At 38.4% G+C, this 24,897-nt stretch overlaps 1 pseudogene; it reads left to right on the top strand.

The window, feature by feature from the left end:
• The window catches only part of LOC132530516 (centrosomal protein of 78 kDa-like), a 29,563-nt pseudogene extending 14,969 nt beyond the window's left edge, over positions 1–14,594 (top strand).
• Positions 14,595–24,897: the final 10,303 nt, after the last annotated feature.

Below are 24,897 nucleotides of genomic sequence, written 5' to 3'. Positions count from 1 at the left end.
AACGAACTTGAGTGCCATTTCTGACCCCCTCACATGGAGCTCTCATACTGAAGAATGTTCACATGTTTTCAAGAAACGTTGTTTGCGGGCTATATGTACAAATTCCTGATCTGAAAGCCAATATAAAGCAACATCTCCCAAACCTCTGCTCTCTCACCAAGGCCACACACATTCCCTCGCTTATGGCCTCATGGCAAGCTAATACTGTCAGTATCAGATTCTCCTTCCCAGTGGTTCGGGGAGACTGCATAGTTGCTCTGTGAAAGGCACCACTGCTGAGGTTGAGAGAAGAGCACCGTGGGTGTCAGTCCTGCCCTTGCATGCCCAGAGAGAGAGGTGTGCACCTCGTTCTCCTGTTACGGTTTTCCTGTGCTGCAGGGTTTGCTGCTTGTTGTCAAAATGATGTCCTAGTGACTTGTCTTCTGCGTGGTTATATAATCCCAGCACGCTTCTTTATGATCTGTAGACTTTTATGGGGTTGTGGCCAGGTCAGGTTTTAAATGTTTGGAACTGTCCTATTGAACAACATTGCAGTGGCAGTGAATCTTGATGGGAGAATTGTATTACTGTTACCCTAGTTTTGGCTTAAGTGTGGTGAGAAGATGAAATTTTTGATGGGTTAGTTTTAGTTGTGTATGTGTATGTGATTTCTTTTTTAAAATTCTAATGTCTGTTATTCCCAGCTTAGATATGTTGACTTTCTGATTATTCATCAGTCCCTTTACTGATGTATTTTCCTCTGAAAAACTACATTTTCTTCCAGACTGTTTGTGTCTGATGGTGAAGAATAAATTTTTCATTTGCAGTATAAAGTTGATCTGAGAAAAAATGTTTACCTTGGCTCTTCACTTGGCTTCTGTGAAAGAAACTTAATAAAATAATATGGGCAATTCCCATTACTAATCCTAACCATGTACAACAGAGGTCTGTACAGTAACATAGCAAAAATAAGTTCCTGTAATTTTACTTAGTCATTGCCTGTTTTAGACTAAGGAGCAGTGAGAGACATTTATAAATAATGATACCTCAGATCACTTTTGTTAAATGTTCTCTAATATTTGGATATTTGGATTTGGCTTGTGTTATCTTTTTTTACAATCTTGTCTTCTTTCTTTGCACTTTAGTGTAACAACTCTGTGATTTCCTGTCTTCTTCTTCAGACACTCAGGTCCATCAGAATTTCCTGTGACTGTGACAGTAGAGAGTCCTTCCTCCTCAGAAATCGAAGAGGTCGATGATTCCTCAGAAAGTGTTCAGGAAGAGCCAGAGAAAATCCGTTTGAAACAAGAAGCACTGCTGGTACAAAGTTATCACTTTAAAGCTATAGAGAAGATTCTTTTTCAAATGGAAGCCTGATTGCAACACGCCACAGCTTGTGTGAGGGTTCTGTTTTCCCCTCCCATCTGCATTGTATCCCCTTGAATGGTTCCTTAAGCTTAGACCAAGGTGAATGGTGGACATTTGAACTCTAAGAAATAAAAATAAAAACATGTCGTTAGTAATATATTTTCCTTTCCTTAGAACCTTAGTATATTAGATTTAGGGAGAACCTTAGTGATCATACGATAAAGAAATTGAGTTCTGAATGAATATAGTCAGCTGATTCAGTGTTCTTGTTTTACAGATGAGGAAATTGACAGTTCTAGCTGATCTCTGTTTTTATAAGAGGAAAATATGGCCTCATTTTAAATAAAAGTAAAAAAAAAGTTTTGATGTTGATATTCTCCTTTCCTAAAATAAAAAATATCAAGAAGCTACATTCTGTTACCAACTAAACCTGACCTCTAATGTCATTCCATATTTTTGTTTGTATGGACAGAAAAGAAAAATTGATTTTCATAAGAAATTTTTGTACCTCAAAAATAATATATTTCTTTTTTTTTCAGCTTTAATGCAGAGCTGAACATTTCTAGTAAATAAAGGGACACCATTTGGGGGGACCTTGTCTTTGTGCTACAGAGTTCATGTTTAATTTTTAAAAATTATTTAATGTGATTTTCTTTTCATATGAAACATGAAACTTGACAGGTTTCAGAACTAATTATCCCATTATTGTAGGACTATGGGAATTACTCTGATTTTCAAAAGAGAAAGTTAGATTTTTATTTTTTTAATTAAAATTAATGATAATATAGAGAAATTTTAAGAAAAGAACTTAGAAAATTATGAAATGTTAGAGTAGGAGAAATCTATAGTTCGTGTAGGGTTACCCCCTTTCGTTTTATAAATGAGCACCTACAATTTGTAGCACGTAGTGGTTTATTAGTAAATGGCAGAGTACGACAAGACCCTAGAGCATCTAACCCGCCTTCCTTGTCATTTTAGATGTGATGTATTCATTTCCTTCACGAATAGACCAGGAGATTGTATTTCTAAAAGCAATGATAGACACTGGGGAAGACCAAGAAGTTTAAACACTGGACCACAGAATAGCAGATTCAGAAGGTACTGAGAACCCTTTTAGCTCTTCTCCGTTTTCACAAGACACTACAATGATGGTATCAAAGTGTTTAAGTATATAAGCCCACAAGAATCAAGAGATTTCAACATAGTTTTGAAAGACGGAAGACAAGTGGAAGAGTGTGAAACTGAAGCAGTAGGACAGAGGACAAGCATCACCTAGAATATGCACAGCGACCACCTGCAACTGAGGAGGATTCTGACCCCACCTGCAGAAGTAGGCCCATGCTCAGATGCGCATGTAGGAGAGAGGGTGGAGTTAGTTAAAAGTGTGACTGAAATAGGGGAGCTCATTGAAGGGTTGTGTTTGGAGGAGTGGACTCCCAGCCCCGCCCTCACACTCCTGAAATGAGATGATTTCATTTTGAAACCAGTGAAACTGGCAAGAACTAGGGCAGCTAGTGTGAGTTTTTACACCCTAGAAAATTGTGTTTGGGGGAGATCCTATTACAGTTACTCCCCGCTTTTTCCTGCATAAGAAACCAATCAATCGTTGACTTCAGGGAGCTTTCTGCACTCATTCTTAAATAGAAAATAACTGTCATTTGCGTGATAGTTGAGTAAAGCTTCCAACGTGAGAGGGGGAAAAAGAGTGAAAACGTATCCTAGTAGGGCGAGGGACAATTTAGGGAACAAAATAATTTAAGAAAAAACCCTAATTAGTATCCTGAGAGAGGTTTAAAAAGAGCTGTAAAAAAGCTATAAAATAAGATTAGGGTGTTAATTAAAAAGAGAATGGTCAGAAAGCAAGAGAGGTCTCTCGGAAATGAAAATATGGTTGCTGAAATAAATTCAGTAGGAATTTAAAAAATTTCTCAGTATATAAAAAAGAAAGACACAATGGAAAAAGTGATGATAGAAATATGTTAGAGAGGCTGCATCTGGGAGATCCAACATGTTACTATTAGAAACTCCAGACCCAGAACAAAAATGGAAGGAAGCTGTCAAAGGGCAACAAAATTCCCCACAGCTGAAAGTAGACATCAGGCCTCAGATTGAAAACAGTTACGCAAGATGAGCAAGAATAGACTCATACCTAGGCACCCTTCATTGTGAAACTTTAAAATACTGAAAAAATAAAATAGAATAAAATACTGAGAGGATACATCCATTCCAGAGAGAAAAATACTGGCCACCTAAAAAAAGGAGTTAAAATCTGACCTTATCATACTTGTCGTCAGCGCCATGGATCCTGGAAGGCATTAGAAAGATACCTCCAAAGTTTTTCAGGCACATGATAATTTTCACCCTAGGGGTTTGTATCCAGCCAAACTATCAGTCATAAGTGGAGGCTGAAGAAGATATTTTGTACCCAAAGAAATTTGAAAATTTGACCTCCTGTGCTACACCTTAAGCTATTTATAGAAATAATCCAGCAAAATGAGGCAATAAACCAAGAAGGAAGGTAATAGGGGATTCGGTGCAGATTGCAGCTAGTCTAGAGTGGAGAGGCTTCTATTGATTGTGTGATTGAGAGCTGAGAAACACCTTGAGGCGTATTGTACTTACTTGGTATTAGGCACTGTTGGAAGGGAGGAGGGAGAGGAAGAGGAGAAGGAACTTGAACTCCAGAGGACGAAAGGCTATATGGACATAAACATGAAGCAAACTAAACTATCATTGATTTTTAACGTACTATTGGTGAGGAAGAGAAGAATCCACTTAAACTTGACACTATAGATGTCCCCCTTTTCAGTGACACACAGGGGTAATGACCACCTGTCTAATTTGTCGTCCAAACCAGAACTTGTCCAGACTCCTTACACCTGAGTAGTGTAAGGAGGCGCTCTAATGCTGTGGCATCCGGACAACAGGTATAAGCTGGAAGAGCCCAAGGCGGCTTGGGGTATGTGGTCGCCCTGCACAAGGGCAGTGGCACTGGCACAGTATGGAGCAAGGTGTAGTCTGTACACAGAGACACAGTACATCTGCAGTGGGCAATATTGATTTAATTGTAATAATGGCAATACTGTCTCGGTTTGCAGCTCTTATCGTCAACTTGCATGTAATCACTAATAGCTAAAGTAAACTATACTTAGTGTGTATTAGTATTAAGTTGGTATGTACTGAAATGTATTGTGTACTAGTATGTACTTAGTATATGTTAGGCTCTAAGTGTTTTTGCATATATTAACTCATTTAATCCTCTGAGTAGCCTTATGAGGTTGGTGCTAATATCATTCCCACTTTTTTTTTTTTTTTTGGCGGTACACGGGCCTCTCACTGTTGTGGCCTCTCCCGTTGCGGAGCACAGGCTCCGGACGCGCAGGCCCAGCGGCCATGGCTCACGGGCCCAGCCGCTCCGCGGCATGTGGGATCCTCCCGGACCGGGGCACGAACCCGTGTCCCCTGCATCGGCAGGCGGACTCCGAACCACTGTGCCACCAGGGATGCCCCATTCCCACTTTTGAGAACAGGTAACTAAGACAGGGAAGGAACTTGCCCAGGCTGTCCCTATTTTAAGGTTGGATTGAGGCTTTGAGTTGAGGCTCTCTGCCTGTTCTCTTAAACCTTACTCCTTACTGACTCTCGAATAACAGAAGACTTAACTGCACATAGAACAGAATATAAATTTCAACTTTGACAACGTAAAAGCTAGGTTTGGAAGGTAGACAGGAGGTAGAAAAGAGGGAAGATGGTATGAATGTCCTCATTTTACAAAGCGTGACGTTGAGAGAGTTTATAGTTGATCAACAATGTAGGTTTTTAAGTATATCACTACAAGTCAAAGAGATCATGAGCAGTGGAATAACTCATGATGACATTACAGAGCAGTGTGGACACAGGAAAGAGTGTAAAGGAACTAAACCCTTACTTAGTAGTAAGTTAGAAAGTGAACAGATAATGCCTCCAAATTAGTGAGAAAATAGTCATGTAAGAGTATTACTTGGAAATGGAGAAGAATTCAAATAACAATAGTTGGACCTCCCTGGTGGCGCAGTGGTTAAGAATCTGCCTGCCAAGGCAGGGGACACGGGTTCGAGCCCTGGTCCGGGAAGATCCCACATGCTGCGGAGCAGCGAAGCCCGTGCGCCACAACTACGGAGCCTACGCTCTAGAGCCTGTGAACCACAACTACTGAGCCCACGTGTCACAACTACTGAAGCCCGCGTGCCTAGATCCTGTGCTCCATGACAAGAGAAGCCACCGCAATGAAGAGTAGCCCCCACTCGCCGCAACTAGAGAAAGACTGCACGCAGCAACGAAGACCCAACACAGCCAAAAATAAATAAATAGTAATAAAAAAATAAATAAAAAATAACAATATTGATGTAAACCTCATGAAAAAGGAAATCCAAACAGCCAGTAAACACAGAAAAGTGTATGACTTCATTAAGTAATAAGAGAAAAGTGAGTCAAAACCAAGGAAACTACATGCCAATCAGATTGACAAATACCTAAATATAGTCTGGTAGTATCAGGTATTGTAGACCTGAAGTACTATGAGAATCTTCTACCCTGTTTATACTGGAGTATAAATCGACACAACTACTTTGGAAAGCATTTAGCACTCTCCATCATCAACTGAAGGTACATAAATAGCCTGTGAGCCAGCAGCCCTCACCCCCGCCCTGTGTAAATGCACCAGAATAACCGGTACAGCAGGATTCCTGTCCATGATTTGCATTAGCACAAACTGAAAACAAACCAAATGTCCATTAAGAGTCAAAAATTAAATAAATTTTGTGTATTCGTACAGTGGGAAAACTATCCAGCAATAAAATTGAATGAACTAGAGCTACAGGCAGCAATGTGGATGAATTTTTTAAACCAACGTTGAGAGAAAGAAATAAGATAGAAAAGACTTCATATACTATGATCCTCTACATAAAGTTAGATGTTGACAAAACTAAGCTCTTTTGTTAGGGATGCATGCAGGTTAAAGGAAAGGATTGTCAAGAAGTGAGGATGGTGTTTAACCTGGAAGAGGGAAGGAGCTTGTGATGAGAAAAGGATATGGAGGGGGCGGTTTGAGATGCTGACAAGTATCAATACTTTCAGATTCGAGTAGTGTTTATGTGAGTATTCTCTTTTTATTTGTCACATTGACAGTTTTTTTCTGTGCACTTCTCAGTACTTCTCATATCGTATTTTACAATTAAAAACCTGCGTAAAGAATCGGTCACTTCTTGAGTGCTGGATGTGGGAGTGGGATGAGACCGTTTCATTTTAAGCCCTTCACTACTGTTTGCATTCACATGTTCATTCATTCAGCATTAATTGAACATATTCTATGTACCAAGCGCTCTTCTAATTTTATATGTGTTTTAACTCATGTAATCCTCACAAGAGCTCTGTGATATGGGAGCTTATCTCCATTTTATAGATGAGGAAGTTGAGGCCTAGAGTTATAGAACTTGTCCAAGGTTATATAGCTAATGGGTAGTGCCAGGCCCATTTGCCTCAGAGAATCTGAATTTTTACAATACAATCTAAAAGAGAAATTTAATTACTAATTATAAGCAAAAAAATTGCACATTAAAGAAGATGACACGTTTTCATCTATCCAGTTAGAGAAAAACACACAGTCTGTCTTTCACACACATACATCTTGTATTGGCAGGGATTTTCCTTATTAAGCAATCATTTATTGACCGTCTACGCTGTGCTAGGCACAGGTGCTGGGGGTAAACACTTAATAAAATACACCCCCTATCTTCAAATAACTTGCACTCTAAGTGAGGAAGTAAGCCAACAGTTATAGTAGAGGTTATATACCAAGTGATACATCGCTGATGGCAGTGTAAAATCTCAGAAATCTTTTGGAAAGAAGTTTGGAGACAGGTACCTCAGAGCCTTAAAAATGTTCATTTGCTTTGATCTCAAACTCATTTTTATGGATTTATTGTAAGAACGTTATTCTCAATATGGAAAAAAGCTTTCATGCATAAAAACGGTTATTGTCTGATAATATTGAAAAGTTGGAGAGAATTTAAATGTGTAAAATGGTTAACCAGTAAACCCACTCAGTGGAATATTTTGTAGCCCACAAAAAAAAATCACGGTTATGAATCCCCTGATTGTATGAGAAATGATTGATTTCAATGTTAAATGGAGAAAAGTTGAACATAAAATTTGATATCCAATATGATGGAAGCTTTGTCCCAGAAAAATCACCCTAGCCAGTGTACAGAAGGGAGGAAGGAGAGCAGATGACAGGAAGGAAAATTATTCCAAAGCCTTATCATTAGTCTTACTTAAGTAATAGAATATCAAGCAATTTTACTTTCTAACTTTTTTGGTTCCATATTTCCGTGTAAGGGACATGAATTATGAATACTTTGTAGGAGGAGGATACACTTTTTCACAAAAATTTAACACTTCTAACACAATTAGAAGATTGATTAAACCATCGTATTAAAAGTAGAGGAATTTTGCATTTTTTTTTCCTTTTTCCCCATTGAAAACTTGACTGGCTTTAGTAATGGAACATTAAAGAATTTGAAGTTCTTAGACTCTCAATTTTTTAAACATGTTCTGAATATAAAAATATATGCTCATTGAGCAAATGTTTGTAAACAATGAACAGCTTCTTGAAGGAAATAGAAGCCACCTCTGCATGTACACACACCTAATCTGCTCTTTTGTCTTAAAAAAGTATCAAAAATATTTTGCCATGTCACTAAATACTCTTCTACATCAGAGAATTTGATTGATTAAGCTTTTGCATCATCTCCCAGGAAAAACGCACAGATATATTATGAATGTAGAACTCCTGAAGCCCATTCATTAACTCTGGTTGAGACCTCTTGTCATTCTTTTCTTAGTGGCTTCATAGCGCATTCCTTCAGACGGTGAGCTGTTTTTCTTTAAACCAGTCCCAATTTGGAGGCTCTTAGCTTTCTTCTAGGGTTTGGTTATAAACAATCTTAGGACATCATGCTGGTAGATAAATCTTTGCCCACATCTTTGATTTCCTTAGGGTAAACCCCTGATGTAGGATTATTGTTAGGTACCAAGAGTTACTCTTCAGAAAGTGATACCAGTTCCTCTCCCAATGATGGCATATAATAGAGTTCCTCATTCTTTAAGTGATTGTTCAAAGCAGTTAAAAGGTATAAATATACCGTACTGTTTTCATAAGTATAGGAATTCTGATTGTTTATCGCTGCATAAGAAACCACCCCGAAACAGTGGCCTAAAACAATGACAGTCATTTATTTTGTTCACGAACCTGGAGGTTGAGTAGGATATTGATTCTTTTACTACACTCTTACTGACTGAAAACAATACCTATTTGACTAGCTCACAGCTCTGCAGGTCAGAAGTCCAGGCACAGCATGACTGGGTTTCCTGCTCAGATACACACGGGAACATGTGAGTTCCCTCCTGAGAGTGTTAAAGCACGTGAAATTTAAGTGTAAGACATTGAGCCCCAAACGTTGGATGTTCACCATAGTTTGTGTGGGTCACAGAGCTGAAATGAAGATGTCAGTCTGGCTGTGTTAGCATCCAGAGGCTCTGGGAAAGAATGGCTCCAAGATTCTTCGGCTCGTTGGCATAATTCAGATTCTGCAGTTGCAGGACAGAGGTCCCCATTTCCTTGCTGGCTGTCATTCGGGGGACAGTCTCAGCTCCTAGAGGCCTCTCACTTGCCTTCCCTGCCACACCATTGGACTTCCTCAGAGCCAGCAATGGAGAGTCTCCCTCTTGTCCCTTTTGTACTTCAATTCAGGAAGAGTTCAGGTCCTTTTCATGGGGTGCCTGAGTAGGTCACATCCACCTAGAATAATCTCCCCATCTTAAAAAAAACAACTGATTTTGAACGTTAATTCCGTCTGCAAAATCCCTTCACTGCAGCACCTAGATTTAGAGTTTGATTGGATAAGTGGAAGGTTTGTGTACTTCAGTAAGTAGGAGTCTTAGGGGCTCTGTTAGAATTCTGCCTATTGCAAGCAGTGTCCCCACTTCACGGACCGAAGTGTCTTATTTCCTGAAACTCCTAAGGGAGTTTATCAGTGTTCATTTTATTTCAGTGACCTTGGTGAATGGGAAGACTACCACCTCCGTGAGCAGGAATGGCACCCAGCTTCCTGAGTCCACAGTGTGGCTCTGCTACTTAGTGGTGTGACCTTGGCTGTGCTGCTCTACTTACTCTACTTCTCTGCCTCTGTTTCCCTCATCTGTAAAATAACATGGAGTTAGTGATTGTTCTTTCCTCGTACGGTTTGTTTTTTAAATAAATTTATTTTATTTATCTGTTTTTGGCTGCGCTGCGTGTTTGATACTGCTCTCGGACTTTCTCTACTTGCGTCGAGCGGGGGCTACTCTTCGTAGTGGTGTGCGGGCTTCTCATTGCGGTGGTTTCTCTTGTTGCGGAGCACGGGCTCTAGGCGCGCAGGCTTCAGTAGTTGTGGCACGCAGGCTCAGTGGTTTTTACTCGGGGGCTCTAGAGCGTAGGTTCAGTAGTCGTGGCGCACGGGCTTAGTTGTTCCGAGGCACGTGGGATCTCTCCGGACCAGGGCTCGAACCCGTGTCCCCTGCACTGGCAGGCAGATTCTTAACCACTGCGCCATCAGGGAAGCCCCCTCTTAGGGTTTTGATGATTAGATTTAATGCCCAGGGAACTCCAGGAACAGTGCTTGACTGTAAATTGCTTTAAAAGTGATCACTTTTGGAGCTTCCCTGGTGGTGCAGTGGTTGAGAGTCCACCTGCCTGCCGATGCAGGGTACACGGGTTCATGCCCGATCCGGGGAAGATCCCACCTGCCGCGGAGTGGCTGGGCCCGTGAGCCATGGCCGCTGAGCCTGCGCGTCCGGAGCCTGTGCTCCGCAACGGGAGAGGCCACAACAGTGAGAGGCCCGTGTACCGCAATAAAAAAAATAAAATAAAATAAAGTGATTACTTTAAAAAAAAATGCTTTTGAATCTGCAATTATGCAATTCAGGTGTGTTAAGCATGTTCATTAATAGGAGTTCCTACTATAAAGAGACCCACAAATAAAAATAGAACTTTTCTTTCTTGTTCTTAACTATTTATTTCTGACTTGCTATGTTATACGCATATGCCTTTTATGGTGGGCTGCCACAAATTTATGTTGGAAAAAGTGGAATTTAAATAAATCTTTACTATGCTAATTTGATAGATTTTGATAACTCATTTCACTAGCATGGTACGATATTACCAGTAGCAGACTAAAATCTGAGTTCACTTCTGGCTCTGCCCCTAAATCCTGATGAGTCCTATAGCTGGAAAGGCTTTTGGATATTATACTACGAATTAGTTATAACATTTACTCTGTTTAGGAAAAACTGGAGGAGTGCCTAAAGCAGTTAAAGGAGGAGAGAGTAATAAGACTTAAGGCTGATAAATGAGTCAATGAAGTAAACAATTTCTTATACTTTTGGGAGTGTTTTGGTTTTATTTCGATTTGATTTTAATCCATATACACATAGTTTGTAAACTTTAAAACTGTAATATGTTGCAAATTGGTTGTATCATCTGGACTTTTGCATTTACTGGTATTTAGTGATCATATGATCTATATTCCAGAAAGCATGTTTTTAAAAATATGAAAATCTCGTTGTGTGTGTGTGTATGTGTGCGCGCACACGCGCTTTATGACATTAGCTTATGATCTGTTCATGATTCTTTGATTCAAGAAAGCACTTTTTGTGCATATACTATATATACAGTAGCATAAAAGACATGATGAGACTCTCCTGGCAATGAATTAGGAAAGTGAATCATTTAAATAAATTTAAGATATTGGAAAACTTCTAAGAATGCAATGAAAGATAAAAATATATACTATAAGAATTACATTAGGTAATGTGCATGAAAGCAGGGCATAATCTAAAGAGTTCTAAATATACTTTATCAGAGGTTGAGCGTAGGGAGGAATTTTTCAAAGTGCATATCCACTGGATTGGCGGACACTCATTCAATAAGTGGAGAGCACCTGCTTATATAAGGCAAAAGGGGCATCATGAACATAACAGCCTTTCTGAGAAATACTGGAGTTGAGCTTATAGGGGGTTTTAAGTGCATAGGTGATGAGCGGAAGGGGAAGAGTGCACGGGAGTGAATATTTTGAAGGAGCCAAAGAAAACATTGGTGATCGTACATTTAATAAATTGGGTTGGGTATGATTTAGGACTTTTAAACGTAAGCATTAGATATTTTGTTCACTAAAGTTAATTCTTAACATTCAGCAGAGTTGTAATATGTTTTGTTCAGATCAGATTATATAATTCACTTTCTAATTTAAGGGAAACTTAAAGCAGGTAATTTTCTGATGTGGAATGAGGCTCCATTATGAATTGAACCAGTTAGAAATGTGATCTTTCGTGAAAGATCATTAATAAAACGATAACTTTGGTTTACTTATATACCACCTAAGCCTTATATAGGAAACTTTGTTGGGTGCCTGGGGGTTTTGGTTATTATGTGATAATGGTCTCTGTCTTTACTGGTGGAGAGTTAGGTTAATTACAGATTAATTACATTTTGAGTGTTTTAGTTTTGTTCCTTGAAACTAGGCAAGACTACTTTTGATGACAATGAGAAAAAAATCATGTCAGACATTTTCCGTCTTCTTTTATAGTTAGAACATGAAAATGCCCAGTTAAGAAATGTAACTTTCTCTTTGTCTGAAGCCCTTCATGTCCACAAGCATGATCCTGGATGATGAAGGTGTTTTGGGCAGCATTGAGAATTCTTTTCAGAAGTTCCATGCTTTCTTGGATCTCCTTAAAGATGCTGGGTTAGTTCATTTCTCTTCATGGCGTTCTTCTCTTTGCGACTGTAATGGTAGTTTGCTGAGGAACTGGAGCAATTCTCATCACTTACGTGGCCATATTTAGCCAAATTTAGTGTAATTATAGGTAATATAGTTGACGTTTTAAAAGGAGGAATTAAATTTTTTAAGAAATGCAAATAGGGGAGCCTGCTTTGGTAGAGTGGGGAGCCCATTATAAAAGAGTAACCTGTAGAGAGTAATTAGTAGGTACAGTTTTTTATAAAGACTAAATTGAAAGCAGTTTTCATTGAAAATATTCGGGAATGGATAAGAATTTTCCTATCTTTCATTTACTTTGCTTGTTTGATAAGTTTGAATTAAAGTTATTTTTGTCTTAGACATAAAAATTATTATTAATCTGCAGGGAAGATATAGGTCAGTGGTTCTCAACCGTGAGCAATTTTGCTGAAAGAGGGAAGTGGAGATTGATAGTTGATGGAGTGGTGTTTTGTCAGTGAATGAGCTGGTGTTGGGAAGGAAGGAACAAACACATTCTTGGAAACTGGAGGAAAGGTGGTAAAGAAGTGTGGGAATGGAGGTGTGACTGGCAGTGGACGGGGTGCATGGTACATGTTGAAGCTGCTAGTGAGACAGTGGGATGTCTCCTAGAGGATGAATCTGGAAAGGGCTGAGAATTTGGGGGAGAGAGAGGCTTGTAGTATGGAGTAGGATGTTGGCTTTTAAGATTTTAGAAGTATTTCATGATTGTAGGTCTGGGGAAATCTAAACTGCTCTTCTGTGATTATAATAACCTTTATCTTTTCTCCTTTCCTCCTCTGGTCCAGGCTTGGGCAGCTGGCCACAATGGCTGGTATAGATGATCAGTCAGATTTTCATTTACTAGGTCGTCCCCAGATGAATTCTACTGTTAGTAGTCCACCTAAAGAAGAAAAGAAGGCACTTGAAGAAGAAAAATCAGAGTCAAAGCAGAGTGCCCCAGGACCAACGCAAAATCTCCAAGTAAGTGGAGAGGACAGCACTTAAGGATTCTAAGAGTGATTAGCAAAAAGGAAATGACCAAGTCAGAGAGAAAATAATAATGGTCAGTCTCTAATAGTTCACATGCTCGGGAGCTAGAAGACTCTGGAGTCCTCCCCAAATCTGAGATTAGTAAATGTGGGCCCGTTTCATGATACTGTATTGTTGTACATAAGAAAACTGGAAGTTCTTTAGAAAGTGTATGAGTTAAAGCAAACTCTCCTTAATGAAGAAAGAAAACATTACAGAAAATATTCCAAATTTTAAGTTGTATAAATGTCTGTTCTATTCATATTTTATCTAGGTTTCTATTTGTATGCAGTCAGCTTAACAATGAAGGAACACTAATGGAGGTACACGTACTGATACAATTCTTAAAATAAGTAATCTTGACATAGCTGATACGTAAGGTATCACAGTGACTCACCTGGTCATGGGAGTGGGAGGGGAAACCTGTCAGCTTTTCCTCCAGCCTCACTTGGAGCCCCCTTCGCCCAGCTCAGCCAATCTCAGACTGGTCTTGGGAACTGACAGTCTGGTCACAAACTATATTATATACTGTTCACATGTGCCTGGAGGATAGCAAAGAAATTAATTTTCTTACAGAGTAGGGTTTTATTTTTCGTGAGGGGAAGGAAATGGGTAATAACTACCCCAGTCACCAGAGTCTGAAAATGTAGCGGACATAGCCTTGGATATAGCTAGGTTAAGCTGAGAATCACTTGGCAGGATATCATTAGAGAAAAACTGGCTCTGAAATCTTCTGAAGAATCAATTGACTGTGTTAATAATAAGATCACAGAGTAACACTGAAGTTTTGAACTCTACTTTTTAATGGTTGGCTTTGTTCATCACTGAATTTTTGTCTTGTCTTTTGTCTTTCCCTCCAGTTTCAGAAAATTACAGGTGATGCTGGGATTCCTTTGCCTGTCGACTCCTTCCATGTCTCAGTCTCTACTCAGGAGGCCTTAGAAACTTCCAAAGACAACCTGGGGGTCGCAGTCACAGAGCAGCAGCAGGAGTCTTTTGAAGATTTCATTGCTAGAACATGTTCTCCTTCAGCAGACGTCATTTCTGGAACTGGAAGTCAAAGAAAAGAAGAGGAATTACCTAGATATAGCAGGTCTTCTTCAGAGAAAATGACCAGAGCATAATATACCAAAAACTACTCTGCTAAGAAACAACCTGGGAAGGACCTGCATTCCTGCTCTGACTCACCTGTAAAGCAGAAAAGCAAAGGAATTGGGCAAAATAATTCTTTGCTTAATGAACCAATTAGAAGTGAGTCTTCGAAAAAACACATTTCTGTTAAGAAGGAGAGTACAATAGTGACTGTTTCTTCAAAGACAACTAAAAGTAAACTCAGTCTACTAGAACATTCTGAAAGTGATACTCTTGGATCTGATTGTGAATTTCCAGAAAGCATCCATATTCCATCACACCTAATATAGGTCTAAATATTTTAAAATCTTTTAAAATTATGTTTTTGCCTTCAAATTTTAATAAATTACTTATGTTTTTATTATAGCATATGGTGTTTTAAAATACTTGACTGGAAGCCATTAGAGAAAGATTTATCTATACTTTTTTATTATAATGAAAGTTTTGGTGTATTTTTCCTTGTGACAGTTTGCACCATTCATTCAGCTAGTGTTTACTGAGGGCTTCATATGTACAGTACTTTTCTGGGTGCTATTGCTTTCAGCAGTGAACAAAATAAAGCTTTTGCTCTCCTGGAACTAACACTCTGTGGTGGGAGAAAACATAAACAACAAAACAGGGTAAGGGGTAAAAAGAGATGGGAATAATAAATGGCATAGTTTTACCATTTGGTTAACTGTCAAACTATTATAAATCGTATGGCCAGAAGCCATTGACATATTTTAATTCACAGAGAGCATCAAACAATTTACCAAGGCACTTAACCGTGTTTATGGATTACAGCAACAGTATGAGGTAGGGAACTATTACCATCCCCATTTATAGATGAGGAGTCTGAGGAGACATTATGTGAGTTGCCCAGAATTACACAGCTGTAAGTAAGTGGGAAGCTGGGATGTGACCAGAACCCATGCTCTTTTTTTTTAATGTATGGACTTTATTATGTTTCATTTGTTTCTGATTTATGTGATTTTTTTAAAGATTTTTTTTGATGTCGACTATTTTTAAAGTCTTTATGGAATTTGTTACAGTATTGCTTCTGTTTTATGTTTTGGTTTTTTGGTCGCAAGGCACGTGGGATCTTAGCTCCCCAACCAGGGATCGAACCCTCACCCCCTCCATTGGAAGGCGAAGTCTTAACCACCGGACCACTAGGGAAGTCCCCCTTCTGTGGTGATTTTTATGGCAGTTTTTTTAAATTTTATTTTTTATTGACGTATAGAATTACAGTGTTGTGTTAATTACTGCTGCACAGAAAAGTGACTCATTTATACATTTATATACATTCTTTTTCATATTCTTTTCCATTATGGTTTATCACAGGATATTGAATATAGTTCCCTGTGCTATACAGTAGGACCTTTTGGGGTTTTTTTAAATACATCCACTTTTTAAAAAATAAATGTATTTATTTTATTTTTGGCTGTGTTGGGTCTCCATTGCTACACGCGGGCTTTCTGTAGTTGCGGTGAGCGGGGGCTACTCTTCTATGCGGTGTGCAGGCTTCTCATTTTGGTGGCTTCTCTTGTTGCAGAGCATGGGCTCTAGGTGCATGGAGTTCAGTAGTTGTGGCACACAGGCTTCAGTAGCTGTGACTCGCAGGCTCTACAGCGCAGGCTCAGTAGTTGTGGCAAAATAGTCAATAATTTAATGCTGAATGGAGAATTAAGGACTCTAGAGCTAACCTTTGGAGAAAAGTAAGAACAGAAAAGATAAGATTTGGAACAGAAAAGATAAGATTTGGAACACTCATTATCCCTGTTTTCATATAACAGGGTTTCTTGTCATCCAACTATTCGTTATCTACATCCTAATTTTAAGGTGTCTATAGATTCCAGCCCTTCTAAGTCAGCAAACTGATCATCCTGTTTCAGCAAATTACTCACTGATGGATTCATAACATAAACATAATACCATATAATAGAAATAAAATTCAAATCAACTTTAAAGTGGAATTCTGAATTTTAAAGATATAATATCATGAAGCCATTGTAAATAATACCAGAGATCTGCTGGGTTAAACATACAAAGCCATTGATAAATGAGGATGTGTAGTTAACAATTTAAAAAAGAGATACAATAGAAGTAAAAGAAAAAACAATTGAGTATCAAATAATTAAGAGAAGGCCTCGGAAAACTGTTGAATTTTTACCAGAATTAGCCTGTTTGAGCTGCTAACATTGAACATGCAGTGAAGGACAGTTTACTGTCCCATAAACCAGTTTTGCTGAAATAATCACTCAAAACAAAATGTAATTCTTTTTTTTTAATTGTGGCACTTGTGCTTAATTAAAATTTAACCTAAATTTTACTGGCTATAACAGAAAATATACTGGATTCGTTTATATAATAACATATTTTGACATAAATTTCAAATGAAAATTATTTTCAAATGTATTTTCAATTACTCTTCAGTCACTACAGATGATTTTAAGTATATGGATTTTTTTTTTCATGTACAAATCATCCTTGAAAAATAAGGATTCTTTTACTTGAGTAGGACTTATCTTAATCCAGAGATCAGATCTAGGTCCAATAGACAAAATTTTAAAACTTAAAATTTTCTAATAGTAAAAGGCACTTAAAAGGTTAGAACCTCCTAACAGACCAGCATTCCGACTATAGAATCAGCTGATTTATGGGTAGTGAGCATTTTGTTATCAAAATACTCATCCACAGCTGAGTGAGCCTATAGCATGGATACATGGTAGATTTCTGTACCAGAAATTGGATGAGCTTGTGTGTGGATCTCCTTCCAAATGCTAAGATTTCAAGGGCTTAACTGAGACCAGAACAGCATTTTCCAAAGTTGCTGGAAACAAAGAGTCCTTTAAAATGTTCCACTGACAAAGGGTTGTAGAGCCAAATAAAGTTTAAAAACACTTCAGACCAAACTCTACTTAACAGTGAAATTCACAGAGCACATTATAGCTTATTCCACATCTCAAAAGTCCTGCAGTCAGGAAACATGTTTAAATTTACCGAACCCAGGATTTCTCAAGTTTATTTTACTACAAAATCCTTTTTCTTACTTTTTTTTCTTTTTTGTTGACTTCACATTCACTAATGTCCCATGGGAGCATAGGTGATATTCAAAATATGTAACAAACTTCAAGTGAAGGCGCTAAACAATCAGGAAGCTGTCTGACTAATTAGACTGACCCTAAAACTAGTGTTCTTTGGATCACTATTTAGAGGAAAAATCTGGTTTAAAACTGAGATCTTAATTGATAATCTAATGCCATCAATCTGCAAAGTTGCCTTAATTAGTAGGGTTTTTTTTTCTTTTTTTTTTGGTTACAGTTGCTGGACTTAAAGTGTAGCTGATATAACGTAAATCATTTCAAAAAGGTCAAATGTATGATGTCACATGTTCTCTAGCATCAAATCCATTTCACTAAGTCTAAAATAATCTCTTTCAAGAGACGCAATATTTTTTTAACCCTGGAAGGGTCGGTTCTAACCTTAAAATAACTTAAAGACACTTTTCAAAACTAAACTAAAAATTGAAAAAATAAATAATAAGTAGAAAAGGGCAAGAGCTAAAGTAAGAGACATTTTCACTGGCCATTAAAAAAATTCTCTTCTTAAATCTGATTTTTAAAAATTAATAGAAAAGACTGGCAATTAACTTATTTTCCCTGGTGACTACTGCCTGTTTGGGGTGATACAAACATTTACCTAGATAACTGTGCTTTAGGAGTAATAAGAATTATATTTTTGGTCTCTGTCCCAGTTTCTGCCACAGAGTTTCTAACACCCTTGGTATTTCCTAAGTGATGAGATGATAATGGTGTCTTTTGTTATGTTAACAAGGTGATCTTTGGAAAGCACCTAAGGATGGGAGCGGGCAGCCTGTGGAGCCAACCTTGTGATTAGAGGTTGGAACTTTCAGTCCCACCCCCTTGCCCTCAGGGCAGGGAAGAGCCACTCAAGACTGAGCTCAATCGCCCACGGCCAATGAGTTATTCAGTCACACCTGTGTACTGAAGCCTCCATAAACCCCCAAGGACAGGGTTCAGGGAGCTTCCCAGTTGGTGAGCACATGGAGATTTGGGGAGGGTGGGCTCCATGCTTTCTCCCCATACCTCGTCCTATACATGTTTTCTATCTGGCTGTTGCTGAGTTTTATCATTTTATAATACACCGGTTAATCTAGTTAATAGAATATTTCTGTGAGTTCTATGAGTCACTTGGGCAAATTAATTAAAGCTAAGAAGGGGGTCGTTGGAACCTGTGATCTGTGGTACAAGGGTCAGAAGCACAGGTGACAACATATACTTGGTGACCGGCACCTGAAGTGTGTGTGTGCATTCCTGCTGGACTGAGCCCTTCACATGTGAGATCTGATGCTATCTGCAGGTAGATAGTGCCAGAATTGAGCTGAATTATAGGACACCCAGCCGTTTGAGCACTGCTACGCGCTCTCATTGGAAATGGGGTGCTCAGGACCACTTAATGCTTTCCAGGCTCTGGCTTCTGTGAATTCATGACAACAGTAACCTCTGAAACATACACATGTACCTTTGCCACAAAAAACTTCTGATAGACACGTAAGAAATTAATAAAAGTTGCTAAGAAAGGGGGTAAGGGACCTAACATTGGTTGGATGAGGGGGAAAAATATTCCAGAAGGAATTACTACTACTATCTATCTTTTGATAGTATGTGATTTTTAAATGTGTGATCTCATTAGATTTTCCAAATACAAATAAACAAGATAATTATCCTTTTTTTAAAAAAAAGGCTGAAGAAAATGTAGTTTTATATACTTCAGGAAAAAGAAAATTGAGGGCGGATTTGATTATAGTGTTCAGTAGGCCAAGAAATGTGAATAAAGAAAGAATTACTATAAAGGGGCCAGAAAAATGATTTAGGAGACAAGACTTTAGGAGACACTTTCTGATAAGCAGAGCAGTAACTCTTGCCCATTTCCTTTGTTTTTGGCCACGAATGGTTAAAGGCTCCTGTGAGAGGGCTTACAAGGGGACTAGTGTCCACATCAAGTGGATAGCTTAGATCCTGATACCAACTACTGGAAATTATCCAGGGCCCAGGAAAGAAGTACTGGTAAGCTGCAGTTGCCAGCACGGTGCTTGGTAGATGTAAATATTTGTGGGTCCGCTAAATTAACGGTAAGACTATAATTCATAATACCTTGCACACAAACTAGATTGGTAAGTTTTCAGTGGATGACTTTATTACCATTCCGAACTCAGTTAGATGGAACAGTACTCCTCAATGACTGAGAAATCAATCTTCCTCAATCTTCATGTATCACCATCTGCAAACATTGCTCTCTGTCACAGATTACCTGCCTTCAGCTATGGATGAGACAGTGAGATGCATTTCATTCTCCTCTTCCTGGACACACAGAACAATGACCTTTTCTAACCTCCCTTGGAGCCAGGCAGAGGTCAAGTTTTTGCATTCTTGTTGAAAGGGTATGGGTCTACCACTTTCAGGCCTGGCCAGGAGATATTATGCATGATTGCCCATGTTCCCTTCTGCTGTAGTTTAGGCAGTCATGCATTTAAGACAACACCTCAAGGTGGAGGGGGCATGGGTTCCTGATTCACTACTTGAAAGCAATCTGCTAAGAATGAACCACCTAATTCACACGGGTCTCTGACAAGAGAAATAAACATTTATTAAGTTAAGACACTTGGCTTTCAGGAGTGTTTGTTATACCACCTAGCATCAATTACCTTGAGTAATTCATTGCTAAACTGGTACACTGGTAATAACCACGGACTAGTGATGAGTCTACTTAATTCCAATCCTCTCCATTTCTCATTGATGATTTACTCTATACTCACCAGAAATTATTTTTCATAGGACTTCTTGATGACCATGTCAGTCTAGAATTATCCATAGTATCTCTGTCTATCTCTTCCTCCAATTCAACTTCCCAGTAGGGGACTGGCATTACCCCTCTGTGTAGATACAACCATGGAGGATCAGGTCCTAACGAGATCGTATCTAGAAGGGCCCTGTTCTACAAGGTTAATGGTTTATTTTGCTATACCTTGGATTCATACGTTGATTTAAAATAAAAAGTGACATGATTTTTGAAGGTTGAAGCTGAGTGGCTGAACCAAATTTCTATAATCAAGTTAACATATATTTTCCCCCTGAGTCTGTACTAGGTCATTTCTTAAAAATTATTTTTTCTATCCTATGAATCTATATGTTTACATGAGCATTAGTTATTATTCCCAACGTCTATGTTACGGACGGAAAATAGGATTCTTCTTGTGTCCCAACTCAAATCAAACAGTAAAGCACTGTTTACATTATACAAGGTTTACATTGCACAGGACTGTTTATATTCTACAAGCATCCTGAGGTCATGTCTAGACCCAATGGGGAAAAATGTCATAATAGATTAGTAAGGACTGTAATGAAGATGGAAGGGGAAAGTGGTGGCATATGTGCTAGGCATTTATTTCCCCAACTGAGGTCATTTCCTTGTCATGTATCACAATGCTACTGTAGTTGCTCATGTGCTGCAATCCACTGCCCACCCATCCACCCATCTAACATTTTTGAGGACTTAATCTGTGCCAAGGACTCTACTCTCTGCCTGAATGGCAAGTGAAAAGTACAACCCAGGTCTTTCCTGAAGGAGCACATAAAGGAAGACTGATCTCTGAATAGTAAGTGACACAAGATAATGGCTGAATGGGTGGTTGCTTTTATCGTGTACTTGCAGGATAGAAAGCAGAGAGAAAAATAGCTCCAAAGAGTTGGACAGTTATATTATCACTGATTTTCGAGTGACCACCAATTAAAGGGCATGCTTAGCAGCTAGAAATGAGGACCTCATTAGATGACTACAAGACCCAGACACTTTCAAAACTTTCCCCTAAACTCTCAGTTCCATTTTCATTTCATGAAGAGACAGCTTGGGAAGTCAGAGGTCACGCTCTTGTATGTCCACAACAGGGATGATTTAAGGCACCGGTAAGCTCCTGCTGAGCTGCCACCTAAGGTCATATGACTGTGAATCATGGCGGGATATAATGACTTGGGCAACATTCTTTCCTGCAAATACGTACAAGATGGATGATGAATAGTATTGAAGTATAATATATGGTGCCGATCATGAATTTAAATTCCCTCAGAAATGGAGGAGAAACAATTAGCAAAGGGCATTCTTGACTTCGTTGAGCAGCAATGCCTCTCTGACTCCCGAGACACTCATTTTCAGCAGTCAGGCCACAAGATGTGTCTTCAATTTCTGCAAAAGCTAGTTCTAGCTAGATTTGGGGAACTAATGGGAACATGATCTTAATGGACATCTCATGTTTCTCATGCAGTGTGGCTGTGGAATTTTATGGGATGGAGTCAACAAAAAAGACAGGTCCTTTTTTACAGCATTCTTTATATCTGTTCAATCTTGTCACTACCATAGTGTCCTACTAAAAGGACGTTTCAGGGACTGTGTGAGGGCTGGTACAGTGCGTTTTTATAGTCAGAGTGGGTCAGCGGATGGAGAATCACATGAGAGAAAACAAGAGGATGAGGTGCTATTCCTGGCTCCAGCTTCACCTCAGAGAATGACCTTGGCAGAAGCACTTAACCTCACTTTGAATCTTTGAACCTCAGTTTTCTTATCTGTGAAATGAGGAAAGAACATCTGCCCCTTTGCTCCCTCTCAGGATTGTTGGAGGATTAAACAGATCAGGGCTATAACCTGAAGTACAGTGAACTCATGAGGAAAAAAATTAGACATCACTTAACTGTATAATATTCTTTTTAATCATTACTAATTTCCAAAGGTGAAGAAAACCTTGTTTAAAAAAAATATGTAAGCTGATTGTTTTTCTGGAAACAAAATAAAGGCTCAACTAGCAACCCTGCATTATAAAAGAGAACCTGAAATGCACATTCCAAATCTACTTCGAGACAGAAAGACCCCCAAATTCCTTCCAGTTTCCTAAGATTTTTCCACTATAATTTTTTTTGTTATTGTCTTCTTCATAAAATGTTAGTTATATTTTGGGCTTTTGCTATTGCATAGTTTAGCATATATAAGGAAATCGTCTTTCCAATTCACTAATAAAAAAGGGAGTACAGGAGAGAAGAAGGAAGAGAGGGAAGACGGAAGGAATAAATAGAGAACAAACCCACGTGGCTAGAAGAAACTGACCTGAGAAGACAAAACAATTCATAATTTAAAATACTATATAATACAAATGAAGTTAAAGATGTGTTTGCCCAGAAGAGGACTGACTTGAAGTAAACTGATATGATTTTCTGGATAACACCCTGTATTTCCCTGCTTTAGTGAAACAGTCGCTCATAGAAGAGCTCTATCTACAGGGAAATTATGAAAGAAATAATCTTCATTTCTCCATGATTCTTTAAAACCAAATTAGACTTTATTCCTTCTTATTTCTCTCTCAAGCTCCACTCTTTGACATAGAAAATAGCATTCTGGAATGACTTAGAATTAGAGATCAGTCAATATTTCATGATTTTAAGGTTCTTCATTATGAACAATGTGAATTTGGACCCAATAATCCTAATCCTAGCTTTTTCTTTAGTTCTATAGTTCTATTAGGCCATGTTGTTAGAGCACTGTTTACACTTATTGCCAATAGTCTCTGGATTGGAGGTCAAACTGTTACTTACCTTCTTCAGCATACCCTTCAATGATTAAATGCCCCCAAGGACTTTTAAGAATCATTTTCATCTTGTAAATATTTTTAAATTGACATCTTAACTTTATAGTTGCTTCCCCTGTGAGGGAAAGAGACTAGGGTGATGGAGGGTTTTTGCTTCTTACTTTGTATTTTTTCAAGTACTTATTACTTTTTAAATTAAAATCAAGGAACCAGCACAAGAATGCTAGTAAGGTGTAAGTGAGATGTAATGCTTGGTGTGCATAAGGGTTCAATAGTCCACTGTGAGAATGCAGCCTTTTGAACAACCTCAGTGATAAGTGGGAACCACTTGTCCACGACTATTTTATTTAAGATGCAATACTCATTTCTATCCCCTTCAATACATTTTAAGTACCCCAAGCTAGAATAATGGGGCTAGAGGTGCAAGAAGAATATTATACCAAACAGGGGCAATATAAAAAAACATTACAATCAAATTTTCCTTATTAAAAATATAAGTCAAAAGCCTAAATACACTATTATTCCACGGAGTTTTAAGGTATATTAAAAACATTGTGATAGGATGTTTCAAAAATTATGGTACAATCCCCTTCTGACACCCTCATTCCTGAGTCACCACTTCAGCAGGACTGGGCTTTGGCATACTCAACCCACATGATGAGACAATAGCAAAAGAGCTTGATGGCTCAGTTGCCGAGGACTAGCCCACTAGGTTCTGAAGACAAGTGGACCAGGTGCTCCCACTGTCCATGCCAACCACCAAACCTGTGAGTGAGGCTGTCTCAGACCAGCTCTCACTCAGCTGATCCATCAGTTGACTAAAACTGCAGGAAGGAGCCCAGATAAAACCAAAAGTAAACACTACCCAGATGAATCCAGTCCCAAATTGCCAAGTAATTGCTATTTTAAGCCACTAAGTCTTTTGTTGTTTTGTTTTTTATATCTTTATTGGAGTATAATTTCTTTACAATGGTGTGTTAGTTTCTGCTTTATAACAAAGTGAATCAGTTATACATATACATATGTTCCCATATCTCTTCCCTCTTGTGTCTCCCTCCCTCCCACCCTCCCTATCCCACCCCTCTAGGTGGTCACAAAGCACCAAGCTGATCTCCCTAAGCCACTAAGTTGTGAGGTGGTTTGTAATACAGCAAAAGCTAATCTATACTCTAATACGATTTGGTCAAGTGGGTTTATCCTTGAGAAGGCAAGGTTGGTTCAGTATCAGCCAATCAATTCATGTGATTCACTGTATTAGTTAAAAAAAAGGAGAAAATCATATCATCATTCTTTTTAGATACAGGAGATAAAAAGCATCCCATGAGGTTCAAAATCTATTGGGTAGGGTAAATTTTATAAAACTAGATCCAAATAATAACTATCTTTCCTTGATAAAGGCTATATACCAAAAATACATGGCACATGTATACACTAACAAAAATTATTATACTACTAATTTTTTTAAAAAATTAGCATTTCCTTTAAGGAGAGAATTGAGATAAAGATTTCTAACATTACTGGTCTATTGGAACTGACCTTTTTGGAGCTGTGTATTGAGAGAAATAGAAAGAGAGAGAAGGTTTAGAAGAATATAGATAAAAATGTCATATTTATAGATTGTTTTGATTATGTATTTCATTGGAAACACAGGAAAATCAATAAGCTATTAAATCTAAGAAAAGAGCTCAACATAGGGGCTGGAAAAAAATTAATACACCAAAATCAATTGTGTTCCTCCATAGCATCAATATCTAGATACAATACAAGATGAATTTACCATAGTAACAAAACCTATAGAGAGTATGGGGTTTCACCTAATAAATTATGCAGAAAATCTTCATAATGAAAACTTTATTAGAGGACACATGAGTAAAAGAAATATATATCACAGGTACGGATGAGATGACTTGCTATAAAAATATA

This window comes from Lagenorhynchus albirostris, chromosome 12 (genome assembly GCF_949774975.1).
Source record: "Lagenorhynchus albirostris chromosome 12, mLagAlb1.1, whole genome shotgun sequence".
NCBI lineage: Eukaryota > Metazoa > Chordata > Mammalia > Artiodactyla > Delphinidae > Lagenorhynchus > Lagenorhynchus albirostris.
Note: the sequence above shows the minus strand (reverse complement) of the source record. Positions and strands in the feature narration are given on the sequence as shown.